This window comes from Halictus rubicundus, chromosome 16 (assembly GCF_050948215.1).
Source record: "Halictus rubicundus isolate RS-2024b chromosome 16, iyHalRubi1_principal, whole genome shotgun sequence".
In the NCBI taxonomy this organism is placed as follows: domain Eukaryota; kingdom Metazoa; phylum Arthropoda; class Insecta; order Hymenoptera; family Halictidae; genus Halictus; species Halictus rubicundus.
This window is the reverse complement of record NC_135164.1, coordinates 7,740,867-7,760,386: the sequence shown is the minus strand read 5'-3', so window position 1 is coordinate 7,760,386 and position 19,520 is coordinate 7,740,867. Positions and strand designations below refer to the sequence as shown.

General features: G+C 41.7%; 1 protein-coding gene and 1 long non-coding RNA gene across 2 annotated transcripts in view; both read left to right on the top strand.

Moving 5' to 3' along the window:
- LOC143362233 (uncharacterized) overlaps window positions 1-6,656 on the top strand; it is a 67,733-nt gene extending 61,077 nt beyond the window's left edge. The window contains exon 2 of the long non-coding RNA XR_013083615.1: window positions 6,557-6,656. This is a non-coding gene — a long non-coding RNA (uncharacterized LOC143362233). The remainder of the gene's footprint in view (window positions 1-6,556) is intronic.
- Cv-c (RhoGTPase activating protein) overlaps window positions 1-19,520 on the top strand; it is a 437,455-nt gene that overhangs the window by 253,476 nt on the left and 164,459 nt on the right. The gene's annotated exons all lie outside the window — the stretch shown is intronic.

Here is a 19,520-nt window from a genome sequence, read left to right as displayed (position 1 = left end):
GTCGCCAAGGCCTGGATGATAAACGTCGCGGAATTATCCCCACTACCGCTCGAGAGGCCTCGGACGCCGAGGAGTGTAAACGGCTCGGGTATGTCTCCTGGACGATACATGACGCTGGCAAGACGCGTTGACATATATCGAGAATTCACTGTACATATTTTCTCAAACGGAACTCAAGTTCGATCCCTATTTCAAACACCATGAAACGGACCTTACGAAGCTTATGTTCAAATCCAGAGAAGATCGTTAGGGGTGGAAATGACCCGAGCACTTGTCATTCAAGCGCTAAATCCACGGGCACGGCGCGAGACATTCAAATGATTCCAGTGAATTCCAAAGTCCGTCACGCGGCATCAGAATTCCGCCCTCCGGGCTATCATCGACGAACCTCGGCAATCATGTATTCAAATAAATCGGAACACCGTGGAAGCGTTAGAATACGAGACCCTTGAATCCCTGAAGAAGAAAGGAAAACCGAGTCACGCGAGCCGCCGACGAAAGAGAAACGTGAGTGCATTCGGCGGCCGCATCAAGATGCATCGAGGAGCAACGCCGGGACCGGCCCGGCTAGGTCATGAGACGATTATCAAATAAGGTGTCCGTGTCATGAAAACGGCCGGCCCTTTGACTTGCCCGCCCATAGGGCCTAGGTTATTCAAGTTCCTATTCGTCTCGGCCAAACGACCTTGCGCGGCACGCAAGTGGAATAACCGACACCGGTTCGAAGGGCCATCCTCGAATTCCATGGGACCTATCCTCGGGGCACGGAGTTCGTCGATCCGTAAAAAGAGAACTCGTACCCTCCTGGACCCCTCCAGATCCCAAATTCGGCCTGAAGCATATACTATCAAATTTTATGCGCAGTGACCTTCTTAAATTTCCTCCGGGTATCATAGTACAAGTTCCGGTTGCTGAGAAGCCCCAGGCTCAGCCCTTAGGCTCTTTGAGACTAACGTCAACTACCGAAAGTCAACGAATTTTCGGTTGTATTGGGTTGGAACGAACAAATGAATTTTAATCTCAAAACGAAATTCCGTTCCAACAAAACAGAGTGATTTCTCTGTATATGTCGCCGAGGCTTGGATGATAAATGTCGCGGAATTATCCCCACTGCCGCGGCGTGTATCCCGTGAAGGGATATAAAATTTGAGTGTGCAAAAGTTATAAATTTTCGTTTTCTTCTAGGAAATTATGGGCCACAAAGGTGTTCTAATCACTGGAGCAGTAAAAGAACTTGCAAAAAAAAACAATGCAACAGTAACTTTTTTTAAAATAAATAAAATTATACTTTTAGATCATTTCTTTGCATTAATCTGCGTTAAGATTTTTAAGTATCCGATTGAATTGAATAATCTCGAGAAACATATTTCTTTGATAATTTTGCAACTATTGTTTCCAGGGTTTCTGTTTTTCGTTAGAACAGAGAAGATAATTAGAAAAGTGTTTTTGGCCTAACTGCTAGACCCGGGTATCAATTTGAAACGCGCACCCTTCTGACGCGATCGTTTCTTCCTTAAAGAAACAATGATGAAAGGGATTGATATTGAACTAGTATTAAAAGGCAATAAAGCGTAATCGAATCTCCTTTGTCCCCGTCGAACTAATTTGCCTCGCGTTACTGCACTTTATTCGTTCCTTCTATTCGTGACGCGATACATCATTTTGCAACGCTGCTCGTCGTGTCGTTTATCATCCCGGGACCCGTGAACAATGCGCCAAAGTATCGCATGACTATAAGCACAGCTGATCGTGAATAGAGCGAATTTGTCGGAAATAGAAACCCGAGACGAATTTATAGACAGTTCGGCGTATAATTAGTCCGGCCGACGGTGGTCATTAAAGACGATCCGTACGGTTGATGCGAAATGATTCGTGATGAGGGCTCACAGATCGAACCACGCATGTTTAATTAAACGACGTCTTACGATTACTTTCTACTAATTTAAATATGTTAAACACCGCTTACCGATGTCTACGGAGTAGAAAAGCCACAATTTGTTTCTACTAAAGGCTAACTCGAAGAGAGATGCTATCGTCAGAATGCAAATTTGCAACGTCAGGGATGGTTGCGTTCCAGACACAACGAGAGAAGTCATGCCTCGTGCCAATCCGAAGAAAGTATGGTTATTAGACATTTTTCTGATAATGTTGATAGACTTTTCAATTGACGAGTACCTCATTGAAACTTGCAGTAACTTCGCTGCAGACAAATCTTGAAAAATGTACTGAGTAACAGCTTCATTCCCAAAAGAGTAATAATAAATGATTTTATCCACAACAGGTTTCGTGGAAATTGGTTTATTTTTCGCTAGTTCAGAAAAAGAGTTTTAATTAAGAAAAGATATTTCAGTATTTATTTTTGCGTATTTCGTGTAGGACAGGGATGGACATTTTTGTCTCAATTAACAAAAGACTGTCCCCACCATAGCGCCCACTGTCTCCTTACAATAAGCGCCATTACCGTGGGGCATTGTGGGGCAACGATGAAGCGAGGTTGGTGGGGGAAGCAGGCGTTGGAGGGGCCCCTACCGTGCTCAACACTGCTATAAGAGATTTTAAAAGACGTGACAATTTTTCTTCGTTCAATTTGACGTCAATTTGACTTCGAAGAATTTCTTTGAATTTGAGAACGTAATTACAACAATCTGTGATTATTGTACGCATTAATGGAGCAGCGAGAGGTGAAGTTGAATATTGAATGTCAGGTTTGCGGTGGCATTGAAAATTAAACGGAAGAAGAAATTAATTGTAATTGGTGAAACAAACATCTAAGAAACACAAAGTGTGATTCTGTTAAATCGTAACGACAGAAAGGAATTCCAAGGGAGGTCGGGATAATTCTTAGGACAGTCGTAACATCTTGGCTGAATTTAACGCTCTGCTGCTAAAGTTCATTCATTTGCCGGAGCACACTGGAGTTCCTCGCAGACAATCCTATCCCAGTGGTCTAATAAAGGTGGATTTAAAAGAACGACCCTGTATAAATCACAGAAACGAACAAACCAGGCTTTTCCTTAGCATCAGAAATTTCCCAGGGCTCAACGCAAATAAATCTCTCCTGTTCATTCTGTTTATCATATTTAACATAATTCTGTGAAATACTGAACCATTAAAAAATCAGGCGGTATTTGGATTCACAAACATCAATAATCCACAAGAAAAAAGATAGTAATTCTCTAAAGCCAGAATTTAATTTAACAATTGATTGTTTTCATACAAACAGATCAATTTGTGCAAGTGACTGTAACAATATGTTAAAAATAATATAAAAGATATTATTCAAATTTTATTTCCAAAAGGACAAGACCTCGATGATAAAAATTAATTGCTATTAACTTTCCCCCTTTGTTAGTTTAATTTAATTTCGAGTAAGATCCAAAAATGAAGAATTTTAACAGTAAATAAAATTAATCTCAATTGAGATTAATTCTTTCGTCGTGCGTTTAGTCGGTAGATCAGTAGGTAGTTACAGAAAAGCTTTTTGAATTGTTTGTGTAATTAATGTTTAATAGTTCTTATGATTTTCAATTTTCTCAATGCTGTGACTTGACAACAGTTTGACATCTCTGCTCGACACGTTGTTCGTTAATCATCCACAGTAGGCACGGATTATTCAAACCTATCTATCAAACCATTACTTGGCAATGCTCAAACATTTCTTGTACACCTCGAACAACTCGATGGAAAGAGAAAGGCAATTAGAAGCCATGACTCGACGGGAATTTTATTACTCAAAGGATCACCGTATCATTGGAAAAATAAAACTATACGAAGGAAGATAATCAATTGAGTTTTCCTCGTGATACGTTCGTTTCTGATACGTTCCGTTTAATTAAGTAACGCAATTATTAACCGTCCTGTCATTCGCATCAAAAGCAGACTTTCTTCGCGCTCGTGTGTAATTAGCAATAATGAATTAGAAAAAGCATGAGAGACTCGCTGAAGCCGTGTCTCGAAGGCACGCTTTCGCTTCGAGTCGACGTGACTGTACTGAATTCAATTAGTCTGATGTAATCTAAAATGGCGGCACCGATTCACGTTCAAAAAAATGATATAATTAATACCACTAAATTACACACATTAGTCGGATACAATAGATCACATACTCCATCATGCGCATTTCAAATAAGTGGTTTTCCAACTGCGGATTTTACGCATTCACACAAAATGGTAATAATGAAAAAGTTCCAAGGACAGTGTTCTATTATTATCAATTCTTTAATATCATTAAGTAATCGAATTTGAAGATACAAGTCAACTCAAGTTCCTAGCATTCGATGCAAAGAATTTTCCATTTTGCATAGTGCTCTAATTATTATGCTTAATGTCCCTTTTATAGTACTTATTCGTCAGTCTCTTTTATATCAAATAACGTCACAATTCAGACAAGGCTCCTAATCCATGAGATCAAACATGTCATTTTGGATGGAAATGGATAAAGAAAAATTCTGAAAAAATTCCACAAGAGATTGAAATTCGAGGAGAATTTGTTGTCACTACGAAATGGTACTCCGGAGGCCAGGGATGAGAGTCGCTGAGACAGAAGCTCCCACGCAGTGGGATATCGATGAAATTTTATCTATTCGACTGATGTTCCGTGATTGGCCAAGGAAATCCACTTGGGATCGGACTTTCACTCAAGAATCCTCTTCGTATCCATATTTTCATCCCCGGCTCGAACTGCGTGTCTGCTCACCGATGCGTGCTTCGTTCGATACACGGGCGGGATCGGTGGTAGGGTGGATTGATAGCTCGTAACTGGCCCAATCATTCTCGCATTAGAACGAAATGCCATGTAGCTTGACGTCACTACGAACAGTCGTCATCGGATCTCGATGAACGCGTGGGCCGTGCTCTCATCGTTCACACGCTTCACGGATCTTCTTCGTTCGTCCCGAAAGGTCGCGGTAGGATAATACGTAGTTTTAACTGATCACCGTGTTGTCCGATCTTTTCTCGCGATCAATACCTACACACAAATCCCCCGGTCCCGATCGGGATTTTCGATAAGGAACACTTTCATGTTTCGGTTTCCTCGCCGATCGTGCGCTCAATCATTCTATCGAATAATAATTTCTGTTCCTTGGTTCAGTCGAATATTTTTTGGGTTTACTCGCGTGTTTCTAGTCATACAAATCTATACTAATAACTTGTATTACGTACATAATTATGCAAGCGTATTTACTATATAATGAATTTGTTAAACATTTTATATGATTTCGTGTTCCTTTGCTGGCTTGTTCAAATTTACTCGCGTCCTCGTGGCCATACAAATCTATAATAATAATAATATGTATTGCGTACATAATTATGCAAGCATATTTACTATATAATGAATTTGTTAAAACGTTGTATTAATAATTTCGTGTTCCTTTGCTGGCTTGTTCAAATTTACTCGCGTCCTCGTGGCCACACAAATCTATAATAATAATAAAATGTATTGCGTACATAACTATGCAAGCGTATTTACTATATAATGAATTTGTTAAAAACGTTGTATAAATAATTTCGTGTTCGTTTGCTGGCTTGTTCAAATTTACTCGCGTCCTCGTGGCCATACAAATCTGTAATAATAATAATAATTACAGACGTTACACAAACAGCTTGTGTTTCATTTCAAATCTATGTATATGTAGTAGTACTATTTATTGCTAGACTGGGGATTTTATACATTTATGACAAAAATGAGTAAATCAAATGAAAAACAGTAGAAACATGTAAAGAAATTTATTACGTCTGATTCTAAACGTATCTAACAATTTCTTTGGTTATTTTTAACCATTCCTGTATAGATTTTGTTGATATTGAATTTGCGGAATTAAAATTGCAATAGTCGCATGACACGTCTACACATTTTCTGTTGGAATATATGAAGGCAAACCTTTGCACACGTTAATTATTGTCAGTCGCGGATAATGTTTACGGGATGTGTAACCGTTAACGAAGCAAAAATGTAGTGGAAATTTCATGGTTGTGTTTGCCGAGCGAAATCGGTCTGGCACATGCAAATGCAGCTGAAACGGCAGTTTCGGTTTTGTTCGTAATTCCACACCCACGTAGACAACACGAATGACGAGCTTTCAGTAATTAACAAGTTTGCCGAATCGTTTAAACTGCGTGTGTAACTTTCACTCTGTAATTTGCGATATCTTTCAACTCCAGTCGCTCACGCTCGAATGATAATTTAACTGTTTCGTCTGTTTCTGTTGTACAGAACGTGGCCATGATTCTGTGTCGTTTCGCGAAGTTGTAAGAAACAAGAGAAAAATCTAATTAAAGCATGAATAATCTTATTGTTTAATGCATTATTGTTACCTGGATATGCTTTTAAAATAAGGAACAATAGGCTGGTCATTATTACAATTTAGAACGTCTGAGTCAACGTAACAATATCTCTCCAAACTAATACAGCGCCAACCGTACTCATTAATTCCAACTTTTATTTTTTATTATCGCACGTGGAATAAAATGGTAATCATTATATTCGTCAGCGAAACGTAGAAACACACGTATGACAAATGAAAAATTCTTTACTTACGATTTTCTTTTGTTACAGGTACGTACATTTTGAGCGACACGTGTACACAATTGAGGAACATTGGACAGATGTAGTAAGTGAACAAATCAGATCATTATCAAATGACTTCTTCTTCATCACAATTTAATTCTCTGCAATTCGTTGTCTTAAAATTTAAACGTGAACATTATTTAAGAGAAATATACCTTGACAAAAAGCGAACATTCTTCATCGTATGATCACTTGAGGGGGCCCGGTCTTCGTAGATTCGCGATAAGGTAGAGTGACTACATTACCGACAAAAAATGGTTTCACGTGCCTCAAGTTTTCGTCCTTGTATAAGAATATTTTGTCGTTGGTAAAGGGCTCATTCGAAAGAGGAAGGTTCAATCTAGCACTCTTAAAAGGTTTAATCTAGAGATCATGCAGATATTTGGTAATATAAGCGTTAGAAGTAGGCCAAAAATTGACGATATGCGTGCCGTGGAATCCAAGGATTTTTCCGCCATTGGATGAGTTTTAACTCGAATTATCTCCGGCTACAAATCGAGCTATATTTTGTCTCGATTCTCCTCGAAATAAAATCAAAAACTTGAAGCACGTTTCTGGCAAGTCAGAATTGATAATATCGAAAATACCGAGCTAAAAATGTGACAAGTTTAGTCACAGACTTGAGACCCGTCGGATCAAGGCCAAGACGGATCTTAGGTCTGTGTCTGCAGGCTGTGAATGAAAATTATTAATTAAAAAGTCACCTGACTATCCAGGGCCCTTAAGGGGGCCGGCAGGTATTTGGCCTTGACTGTGCCTTTTTTTCTAGACATTTTACGTCTTAAATAAGTAAGTAATCAATTAAAAATGCATACTCTCGAAATTAAGAGAATCTCTCAGCGGCAGCCATCTTGTGACGTGATACTTGCTTCAGAATTCGAATTTTCTGCCGAATATTACAAATTACTCCACGATGAGGTAGAAATTCGCAATTTGGGCTCCATACAGACGTAGATTGGACTTTCGGGAAACACAATTGACCACTTCTAAACTGCTCATTGCAATATTGAAGCGGCGGTTTGTCTAGATTTTGACCCTTGCGTACGTGTGACCCTTAATTCGCGTGACACCTTTTTGGGGTGGCGGTGGCAAAGTTTCGACCGGCAGTGTCTGTCCCGTCAGGTCCGAAACGGTAAAACAAGACCGTTGAATGGAACTCGATCGAAGCACCAACAAGTGTTTCGAGTGTCCATCGAACGTTGAAGCGGCCGATCAAAGTCGGCCGTCCGTTTCGGCCCGTTGGCTGGTTTTGACGCAGCGGGGCCAACAGTCTATAAGGGATTACATAAAAAGCACGGAAATAGGTCCCGTCGATCGAGGTTCGCGAAAGCTTCGCCGGTCCGCGTCCGGATAGACAGAAGCGCACCGTAGCTGGTGCGCATCCTGCGTCAGAGCGACGTCAATGCTTCAGCCTCGGTCGACGAACCCGAAGAGGCGCATCCAACGTTATTTTCAACAGCCGGCTATAATCCCCGGCCACTTACACGCGAATCGGCCGGCTCTCACGCCGGAATCTCGCCTAGCCGTAGCCTCGGCCCGTTTAATCCCGCTCTTCTTCCCTTCTTGGCGCGAAAAGAATCCATGCACCACGGACAGAATAACAAAAAAAAAAACACCGGGACCGAGCGGAATTAGAGAAAAAGTCCACGTTCGACAACGGGTTTAGAAGCGACCCAAGGTGGACCGAAGGTTGTTTAAGGGGCACGGCACACGGTGACCGGACCGAAAACATCTATAAATTCAACCATTTTTTTTTTCGGCTCAAAAAATAATTTTACGCGAAACCGCATTCACGCGCTGTTCACTACATATTTTAAGGTACTCAAGCGAATTTTTTCGATCGAAATTGGCACCGCTACCGCTTTCGGAACCTTTTTTTTCGGACCTGACATCATGGGAAACAGAAAAAGAATTTCTTTGGAATCTACGTTAAAATGCCTACAGAAGTAATTGGTGTACAGACATATTGGTGGGGTCATGACTCAGTGTTTGCTCTATATATGTCCCAAATTCCTAGCCGATAAAAGTCCCAGAACTATGAGTCGAGACCTCTAGAGCTTCGCTGTACTTTTCTACGTTCGGCGTGGATCAAAGAATAATTTCTCCTGGTCGATATATGTCTATAGCTATACCCGGGTTTTGGACATGTATCGAGTAAATACTGTATACCAGTTAGGAGCCTTCATGTCAATGTTTGTGTAGCCCGGGTGCCTACTTTTAATTTGTCTTTAGAATTTCGAGTATGTTGACTAATAGCAAAGTTATAGATATTAACTTGCTTGGACAACTATACCATACATTTGAGGACTTCAAGTATGTACTGGAACTATAAAGTCTAGCGCGATGCACTCACACATGAACATTGCATCTTTAACTTGGCTGTAGCGTCTACATATACGTGGATCAATGACCCATATCAACGCCATTGTAACTCATCCGCGAATAATGAATGTCAAGGTCAATTTTATTAGAACCTACACTACCGTTCATAAACTCCTCCTTTCTCTTTATGTCTTCTCCATTCCGTTATGTTCGCAACGAGCTACCGTTTCGTTGTAAAACATGTTGAAAGTATGCCCTCTTTGCTCGCGATATTTTCAAATAATGCGTGAAAGAAAATTATGCTACCCCGTAGCTTAAAAGAGATCTTCTAACTTGCGCGCATAAACTGTGAAATACGTAGACAATACATACATATATCGAATGTAGAGTACTGCTTTGACGCACACTTGCGTTTTATTTGTTTGAAAGAAATCTGTTGAGAGAGCTCGAATAATATTGGGGAGTAGTGAATATACCTACTAGAAAAGTTAAAATCGATTTAGAGGAATGGACACACATAACTTTTTCCCTAGTGAAAGTATGCATACACTGCTTTGACATTGAAACCGGGAATAATATTTACAGCCAGCTCCGTCAAATCGCCTGGAATATAAACAATTTACACTATGTACAGGAAAGGATTTTTTTATTAATTAAGTGTTCTTCCTTGATAAAAGAACCCTCTCACCCTCAAGAACCCTAATCTCAATTTAATGTAGGTACATTTGCAGCGAGTCGTAAATTAATTCATAAAATTGGTTCACACTCGAACGGATTTTTGTTACAATTTACTATTTTACTCGTACAAAATTTACTATTCAATTTATATAAAAAATGTAGTTTGTTTCTCCAACAGTATCTGAAATAATCAACTGTGTATTTTAACCCAGACACTTCGTGTATATGTTCTTTTTTTTTATTTGACACTTTAGAAGCACCTTGTCGAAAATAAAAGCGCGATCAGCAAGTGCTTCTCGTATCGCCCGATGATGCGCTCGAAGTGTCAAACGGTGTTCATAACGATCTCCGTTACCGAAATCCGTTTTGACACCGGACGGTTGGCAACGAACGACCGGTAAATTCGACTCGAAACGTTTCCAAGATATTCGATACGTGTCACGATTGGACGTTTCACCGGGCTAGAAAAACAACGGACGGCCACTTGTTTCGTTTACGCCGAACGGCACGTTCCACCCGAAGATATTTGTTCTTCACAGTTTAACGAGTCGTGCGAGCGCAATGTTCCCGTCCAGTGCAGAAGAATAAAAAATTCGACACGCAAGATCCGAAAAATGTTATATCGTGATGTATTTACAACAAACTGTACAGCGGACGGATCAACTAGAGCAATGGGCACGGTAGGGGCCCCTCAAACGCTTGCTTCCCCCACCAACCTCAAGGGCAAAGGGGACACTCGCTCGCTCCGCCTATCCCCACCCTCGACGCTCCAGTAGGCCAATGCTTACGCTTTGGCGTCACACGCTATAGTATGTGCTACCGCTTTAGCCAATAGAGCTGCTGGAGGCGTGACCCTTCCACTCTGACCAATCAGCCCCGAACTAGAGTCGCTTGCATTAGTTGGCGATTTTACGTTATAACAATCTATTTTCCAAATAACTCTATACTGGGTTCTTATTAACTTTGTATGCAGCACCAATTGCAAATACTCATTTGGGGACACACGTCATAAGGAGAGCAATACACAGGCAAAGTTTGTTCGTTATAATAATATAAATTTTGATCTGGGTTAGGTATCTTGTTTAGCATAGTACTGGACGGAATATTCTTGAAAATGAAGTACGAACAGTTTAATCTGTGAGAAATGTTATTTTCTGTCTTATTAATGTGAAACTCGGGATAATAGAGAACAGTTTAAACTGTCTGGAATTTAAGATTTCAGTGATCTCTTACTTTTGTTAGTCACTGTACATGTTTCAAAGACCGTGGAGCAAACCGACATACACTGTCATGGAAGTTTATTTTCATTATACCGCGCAATGGACCTGCTACAACGCAAACTAAACCGATTACCGATGATCCCGAACCGGGGCTAGTTTCGCGACTAGGCGAACGAAGATACGGTTTTACCGTTATGTTCGTGAATTCTCACTTAAATCTCAGTTCTTACGGTACTGCTCGTTTACACGCGTTTAGCGATCGCTTGGATGACTATATTCTGCCGATAAACTTCGCTGATTTCGTTCGGACTCGGCTGGTGAATTTAGCCTCGCATTATGCTTCTCGCCGCAAAGTTCCATTGTCGATCTTAAACCGTGGAATTTATTAATGTATCCCCGATAGCGTTGACACGATGCGATAATAGTTGCAACAAAGTTCATTCTATCCTATTCGTCCATTAATACGACTACCGGTTTGTGTTGTACATTCTTTTGTTTCAAAATTTCCACAAAATCAGGAATCCCAGAGAAAACTATTTCCAAAGTTTTCGCGGTTCAGGAGTTGTCCCTGCGGGCTTGGCTTTTTTTTTTTAAATAATAGTCTTGAAACGCATTTTATTTTTAAAAAATATTTTTAAAACACTGAATTGGTTCTGACTTGAAATTTCCGTGTGGTTTTGATTATTCAAATTATTTGTTAGGTGACAAAATATGTTAATAAATCGACAGACATCGATCAAAATGTTTCGCTCGAACGTACGATGATATTTTCTGCAAAGTTTCACATATCACCCAAATTATCCGGCAGAAATGCAACCTTCGAATTTCGTTCGCATAATCGCTGTTTGAAACATATTCCGTGACGTGCGTGTATTTCAGTCGAATTTCAGATAATTCAAGGTCACGGTTCCGCAGAAGACAATCGATCGTCGTTCAGCACATTTTTTGAAATCCATGGCGCGCGTCATTCTTCGTCAAACGATGACATCACAGAGCGAACATTGACGCAAATTATTACACACGTGTGCGAATATAGATTTCTCCGATCAGTTCTTGGCACAGACGTTTATATTTACAACGAAACGATAGTTTATTACCACGAGAAAAGCGTGAGAAACGTTTATCCATTCGAAGGTATAAATTCATCATTTATAGTTTTCAAGCACTTATTTATAGTTTCTAATTTTATGTGAACAAAACATACAGTGTCTCGAAATTTACACAAACTAATAGCTGATCGAAGATTCGAAGCTTGTTCTTAATAACATTGTCAGCTTATCTCGACATAATTTAACCCCAAAGCAACCTCGCTCTGTATTTCGCACAGTTTACTTCTTGTTCAGATCAGTATCGCCAACGTTCGCTCGAAATTGATAAATGTTTACGAGAAAACTCGTAGGATTAGGAAAGCGTGTCAGTGCTCGGTTATTCTTTGCTAGCATTGCGAAAGGTCGTAGCAAAGTTCAGCGACGCGAAATACCGGCTCTTGTTTCACGGCTGGCAAATTCTCATAATCGTCATCCTCGGACCGTGTCCTCTTCCTTGTCAGTGCCATCGGTGGCATCGTGTTTAACAGAAAATAAATGCATTGTCCCCGTTCCTGTAACAACGCTGTCTCTCGGGTAAAAAGATATACCATTGTTCTTTTCCATTACAGAATTTTCTTTCTCCCAGAGTTGAACCTTTCCTTGGAAGTTATTCGAGTCGAATGTCCCATGTTATGCATACTAGACCAGAACCGTTCAGCGTCTGCCCGTACGGGCAGCGATTTTCTTGCCCTGGGCGTACACAGAACCAGTGTCTCCAGATGAGGGGAGGGGCAACGAATTATGGGAAAAAGTTATTCTATCCCTGTCAGTACCGGAGTATGCAGAGGAATAGTGCGGTAGAAGGGGAAATTAGCCACGCCCCTAAGGCACGAAGCCACGCCCCTAAGGCACGAGGCCACGCCCCTATGGGCAAGGCCACGTGGCTAGCTAAGGCTAAGGCCTACCCCCCACTCCGCTAAGTCACTTTCCCGTAGCTTTGGCATGTTGAGCAGCTCTGTACTAGACAATAGTGCAACTCAGTAACGATTCATTGTATTGCAAGTCAGTAACGATTTAATCTAGCAGCCTACCTAGTTTACTTTTCCATTATCCAAAGACTTGCGTTTCACCGATCAGTTTAAGTAACAGTTTTGCAAGTATCGTGTATTAAGCACGTACGTATGATCAAAATTCTATCATCTTTGGTGTCGTTTCAACCGGACGAGTATCACGAATACGTGTGTAAACGTCTGTTAAAAGGACCATTAGAGACAGCAACGTTTTATCGTTAAATTATTTCGGTAAGAGAACGAGGAACAGTGCTTCTACACGATGTAAGTCACCGTTAGGTCCCGACCTTTTCACACGCATCGTGACAGTATTGTGCCATCTGGGGCTGGCAGCGAAAGGGTTAAACTTGCAGAATTGACGTTTGTGAAGTAATAAAAAATGAATAATTCTACGCAATTGCGAGTACTACCAATAAAAATAATTATTTAGTCATTAGCTGGTAAACTAATCGTTGTAACGTCTGAACGGAATTCAAGCCGTTTGGTCCACATTCTAAAAAAGCTAAAGGGTGAACGAAAACTTTTTCCACTGATCGTATAATAGGCACGAAATTACTCGAGAGGGTAATTGTAAAGATCAGCCAGGTCCAGGTGTGTAATTTGGTGGAGCTTCGCGAAACGCATTGACGTTTCTCCGTGAATCGTAAAGCGTTGTGGAAGTTTCGTCCACTGTAAAAACGATTGACGTAGACGCGTAGAGGCGTGTTGAAACGAGCACGGAACAGTGGCGGGAGCGTTTAGTGTAAACGTTATCCACGTGTTCCGAAGCGTCGGTTTGGTACGCGATCGGTCGCGGTCCCGGATTGAAGGTCTGGCGCCGGGATGCTTCCTCGCGCGTACTTCCTGATGCGCGAATCATTCCGGGCTAGACTGATTTACGGCACGTCGGAGAGCTTTCGGCATCCCGAAATAGCCCTGGGGGAACCGTTTAACGGAAACAAACGCCGTTTATAAATGCTTCTCTTGATGCATTGTTGAGAAAATATACCCTGAAAGACGCGGGCTGTGACGTCACTGGCACACGCTTACGCGTCTACCACCGCGACGCCGACGCCGATGCCCGTTCCTCGTGTTTGTTTAGGTTTGCTCGTCCATTCGCAGGGCGTCATCCCTTAAGCTCCTGATTATTTTATTGCCGATCCTCAGGGCCGGCCGACGAAGGATCCCGGCACGGTGGTCAACGGCACCCGCTCGCAACGCAGAAAGCCATGAACGTACCCTTTGTTTCCGGCCTATTATTAGAACAGTGAACTGTAGAGAATATTTCCGAGCGTTGTTAGTACATAAAATAAAGAAGAACCGCGGTGGAAATTGAGAGAACCGGTGCTGCAGTTTATAACGAGAAGCGTCGCTACGCCGCCGCGCCGCGCCGCGCCGCGCCGCGACGCGAGTTTAGAGCTCTCCGCGGACGCGTATTTCTTGGCACTTAACCCCCCATGCGGACGGACCACTTTTAAATATGATTGCTGATTCGAACGGAACCGCTGCCGAGGTAAAGTGACACGAGAGAGTTCGCGCGTCCATTGTTTTCGTTCGGGCGTTAAGGTTGTTAACCAACGCGATAGTTTTAGCTCGAGGTAACCGACAATGCATTCGTCTGGAACCTTTCTGTGTGCTAACTCGTTCGCTGGCAAAGTGAGCTTTTGCTCGTGCAGTCGGTGAAATTGCTATTTTATGTCTGGACCGGATTTTTCTCAGCAGGACCTGCAACGAGTCTTGCTGGATCTCAATCTTAGTTATTTATGACTGTTGGAAATCGGCCTTAAAGGCTTGATCGTTGCGCCCTCCGACGGGCCCACCTGAATGTGTGCCCAGAGAGTTCTTTTTTGTTTTCCTTCTTCTTGTTCGGACTCTCGTCGCGTACACACGTGTTATAATAAAGTAACCTCGTTTACGTGAAACTTATTTCTTTGACCCACGATCCACATCACCTCGGAAAACCTCACAATGACAGAGTTCAGTTTTCAGCAACTTTTTCACAGTTTCCATTACTCCTCCGATGCATTTCCAACAAAGACTCACCTTAAGGGGGCCGGCCGGCATGGTTTGAAATCCATATACGTATGCAAGGGTCAAAATCTAGACAAACCGCCGCTTCAATATTGCAATGAGCAGTTTAGAAGTGGTCAATTGTGTTTCCCAAAAGTCCAATCTACGTCTGTATGGAGCCCAAATTGCGAATTTCTACCTCACCGTGGAGTAATTTGTAATATTCGGCAGAAAATTCGAATTCTGAAGCAAGTATCACGTCACAAGATGGCTGCCGCTGAGAGATTCCCTTCATTTCGAGAGATTTAGTGTTCGTATCGGAAAAAAGGCTCTGTACAGACGTGGCAAAGGCATGTACAAACACGGTGGTATGCATTTTTAATTGATTGCTTACTTATTTAAGACGTAAAATGTCTAGAAAAAAAGGCACAGTCAAGGCTAAATGCCTGCCGGCCCCCTTAAGGATTTTACCTTTCCATAAAATGAAAAATAATTAACAGCTTTTCGCAGGGACAAGGACCGACACGGTCGCTAAGAAGCTCCATTATGGTTTTATTAAGATACTATTTACTTAGGACCTTGGCTCTCAGGCTTTCACTTTGAATGCTCCCTAAAATTCGCCGGGAAAAATGAAACCCCATCTTTTCTCATTTAGAAAGCTCACCCGGAGTCCGTATTTGCAAATCGTGCCATGGATCCCATTAATTAACACTTCGAGTGCCGAAAAAATCCATGAAATCAGAATAATCTGTAACATGAGATAAAAATTGAAAGGTTAGTATGTATCACACTGCGAGTGCTCTTTTGCATTTAGCAGATCCCAACTAAATTGAGTACACGCCGAATATACAGGGTGTCCCAAAAATGACTCCTCGGGCCATACGAAGCAACTTTTTCCTTTACGAAAATACTCTCCGCGGTTTTGTTAAGGAGCTATTAACGGAAACCAAGGACCAATCAGAGCGCCGCTACAGCGAGCGAACTCCAGCTCGACCAATGGCGACACCACGCTGACCGCTCTGATTGGTGCTTGTTTTTCGTTAATAACTCCGTAACGAAGCCACGGAGAATATTTTCGCAAAGGAAAAAGTGACTTGAAATGACCTTGGGAATCACTCCCTTCCAGGAAGTGCAATATTAACGTGAAAATCCATTTTTAAAGACCAAATAATTCCGTCTTTCATTTTTCACTCGGCACTAACGTGTGCTCTACTTTTATAGTCTCTCACAAAGGACTGTATAGTACCCTAACTGTCCGACTTCGATTTTAAGGAGGTTCCCCTGTTGGAGCGAGGTTCAGCGAATGGCCGTTCAGAAAAATCTGAAGTGTTTTATCTTTCTGCGAGTAAACACTGGTCGCGCGATTTCTCGAAGCGGGAAAACGTTTTAGCGGTCGCTCGACGACAAAGAAGTGCAAGGAATTGTGCGTTTACGAGCGTCTTAATTTACGGCACGTGTAACCTTTCGCTCGCGAGTTTCCTGCACACGCGTACTCTGTTTACCCGAGGAGTTTGCTTCGAATTATCGAGGCGAGTGTCGAGGTGAACCAAAATCCGTCGACAAAAGCTCGATGTAGGCTGATCCGTCGTGTGCGATCCTGTAACACGGCTGTGGGCCGGTTCATCACTGACCTATTGAAAATCAATGCCCCGGACCTTCGACAAAGCCTCCTGGTGCCTTTTCCTATCGTCACACGGATGATCGCACTTCACTCTACTGTAAACATCGCGCAGACCCTTGGGAATACGAGGGCGTCGGGAAGGGTTTCATCGATTTACACGTGGCCTACAGACATTCGAATGAAACGTCCTTTCTGCTATTAAAATCACAATGAAAACAGCCATCGTTTGTTCGAAAAAACGATACAGGCGTCCGCGTGCCTACCGATGGTGACCGTCGGAAATGAATTTTTGGGAATTTGTCGACGATAATCGAGCAATTTTTGTTTAATTTTTCGGGTGACTGTAGCATCGAAGCTACTAAAAATATTTTGTTTAGCGGAAAGGAGCTGGATATAACAGAGTTTCCAGGAACGGCAAAAATGGCAACGGACGCCTCATTTTTTCGAATTTCACCGAACGATTTCAGCGAGATATTTGAAAAGGGTTGTACCTTCGATTTATGAAAAACGAAGCTCCTCTAGATATTTCAAGTTTATTAAAGCAGTCCATAGATTCGGAATCTTCTCCGTTACTGTTAAAATATTTTGCTCGTTGTATACAAAATATTTGACGCAAAATGAAAAAGAGATTGATAAAGTATTCACAAATTTTCGCGAAACAACGCGAGTACGCACTTTACAAATATCTATTTTTAACGGAGCGACAAATGTTACGTTCGATGGCACTTGCTATCTTTTTGTTTGTTACTACACAACAATGGAATGTGTAACGGAAATAATAATTCCCGATATATTCGTAACGTAGGTATGTTTGAGAGCACTTCGTACAGAGGATATCGCGAAGCTGTTGTATTTTCTGATTTTCATGTCATAAGTACAGCTTGTTCAATGTTCTTTTCTGCTGAACGTTTTGCGACTTCGTAGAGTCCAATATTAACGGATAAACAGTTTTACATCCAAGGTGTCACTGTTCAACTCAAACGCGAACCAGAACCATCGATGTGACGCGAAACAGAGATTCGTTCGCACTCCGTTTGTTACGTTTCACTCGACAATCGAATTCGTTAGAGTATCGGTTAATCGATTTACCGAGCCAGTCACATAAATTACTGTGCTCGCTGGAGCCAAAGAGACCTTGACCCGAATGCCTAAACGTGGCCCCAGGAAATTTTTCGACAAAGCTTCGGATCACCGGAGCGAACGTAGACTGTTACGTGTTTTTGCACGCGCTTGCACTTCGCGTGCAAATCATAATCGAAGCGTGCATAATTCTTCGGAGTCGTTATAATCAATTGCTGAATAAGTTATCCTTGTATCGAGGCCTTTATGCACCTAATGTTTCACACAATAGCCAATATATTTGCATTATGACAAGTCCCGTTCGACTCCTGTGCCTTGCAGCGCTTTTCATTTTGCACGCGGTAAATTTTTGAACGTTTATATAAACTGATATTTTCGTTAGCAGAAATTTAAACGAATTCTGCGATAATGCATTCGTTTCACTCAGGCTGAAGTGCTATAGTTGTAAATATTTGTGAGATTCTGTTTTGGTTAAAGATTTGACTCCAGTTCGTTGCAACCGATGAAGTAAATTTGTATTTTGCATAAAAGTCGTTGTGCTGAACCCGCATAGAACATTTCGAATTTCGCACGGCGATTTCCTGATTCCTCATTGGCTGTTGTGCACAGTGAACGTCAGTTAGGGCTGGAGGGAACCGGGAACAAGCGAAAAATGTAAATTGCACACGTGCACGTGGACTCCGCCGGCAACAAGCCCCAATTTACGGTTAATGTCGTGGTCATTAGTGGGCCACGCTAATCGCGAATGTTCAAACAAACGTTACACGTGGAGCCAAGCTTCAATGGGAAACTTCTCTCGTTATAGGTGCGCTATTGAACTGTGTAACCGTGCGTCATCGTACGCCACAATGATGCCCAGGCGTTTGTGTACTACAACGAACCTCTCCACGGTTTTAGATGGAATCATAACACATTGAATATAGTAACATCCTTTATCTTTTTATAGAATCGGAGCCTGTCGACGGAAATAAGTAGAAAGCAATCCTTCCACCTAGGATAGAAATAATACTCGCCAAACAACTACATAATAACAAGCAACGTTACGATAACAGTTTTGCTTGAATCATGTACGTCGCCGGCGACCACATAACTCACTTTACAAAAAAAAAAAAATTAACACGCTCCGACAGAGTCGCAATTTTAATTTGATTTACAACTAGACTGAGAGCTACCTACACATGTATCTCTTTTTTTTTAATCATTTCAATAAGTCGAAAATAATAAAAGTATCCTACTAAATTCTTGGAAATTCTTTTAAATATTTCATTCGAACTTGATCTACCTATTTTTGTCAGAAATGCATAAAATCTCAGCATTCATAGAGTATAAAAAGAAAACTGAATCAAGAATTCTACAACATATCGTAGATCTTGTAAATATAGCTTTCCTCGTTCCGCTGAACAAGTTAGCCTCGTTAATCATCGTGCAGAGAAATGAACTATTCTAGTACATAAACTTGTCTTTTATCTTTTTATTAAAACAGGAGAGTTTCATTTTTTCCACGGTCATTGCAAAATCACTTGTCAGCTTCCTCGTTCAGCTAGTTCGACGTTCGAGTGTTGTTTGCACTTCGGTTGAGAATGCAACGGCCACATTTATTGATTGAGTTATTCAGGCTGCAGACAATCTCTTTCCCCCGTTCATTTTAGCACGTAAAGCAGACTGTTGTCCGCGGAACAAAGCCGAACGTCTGGCGAACGGAGCGGCGCGCCAGGCAGATCCTTTAATTAGCGGCAGAAAAATCCATCAGCGGGTTTTACGGCGAGCTCGGCACGTTTTAATAGACGTCACTGTTTTCGGTGGCAGACCGCCTCGCGGGATGAGCATCGCGATACTTGATACGAGAATAACCGCGTCCGGAGTAATTTATTCACCTGGGGATTCCGTGCGGCCAACGATTTCGAGGAAACGTTTGTTTGTGGAAGCCACGTTTTACGACGTGAA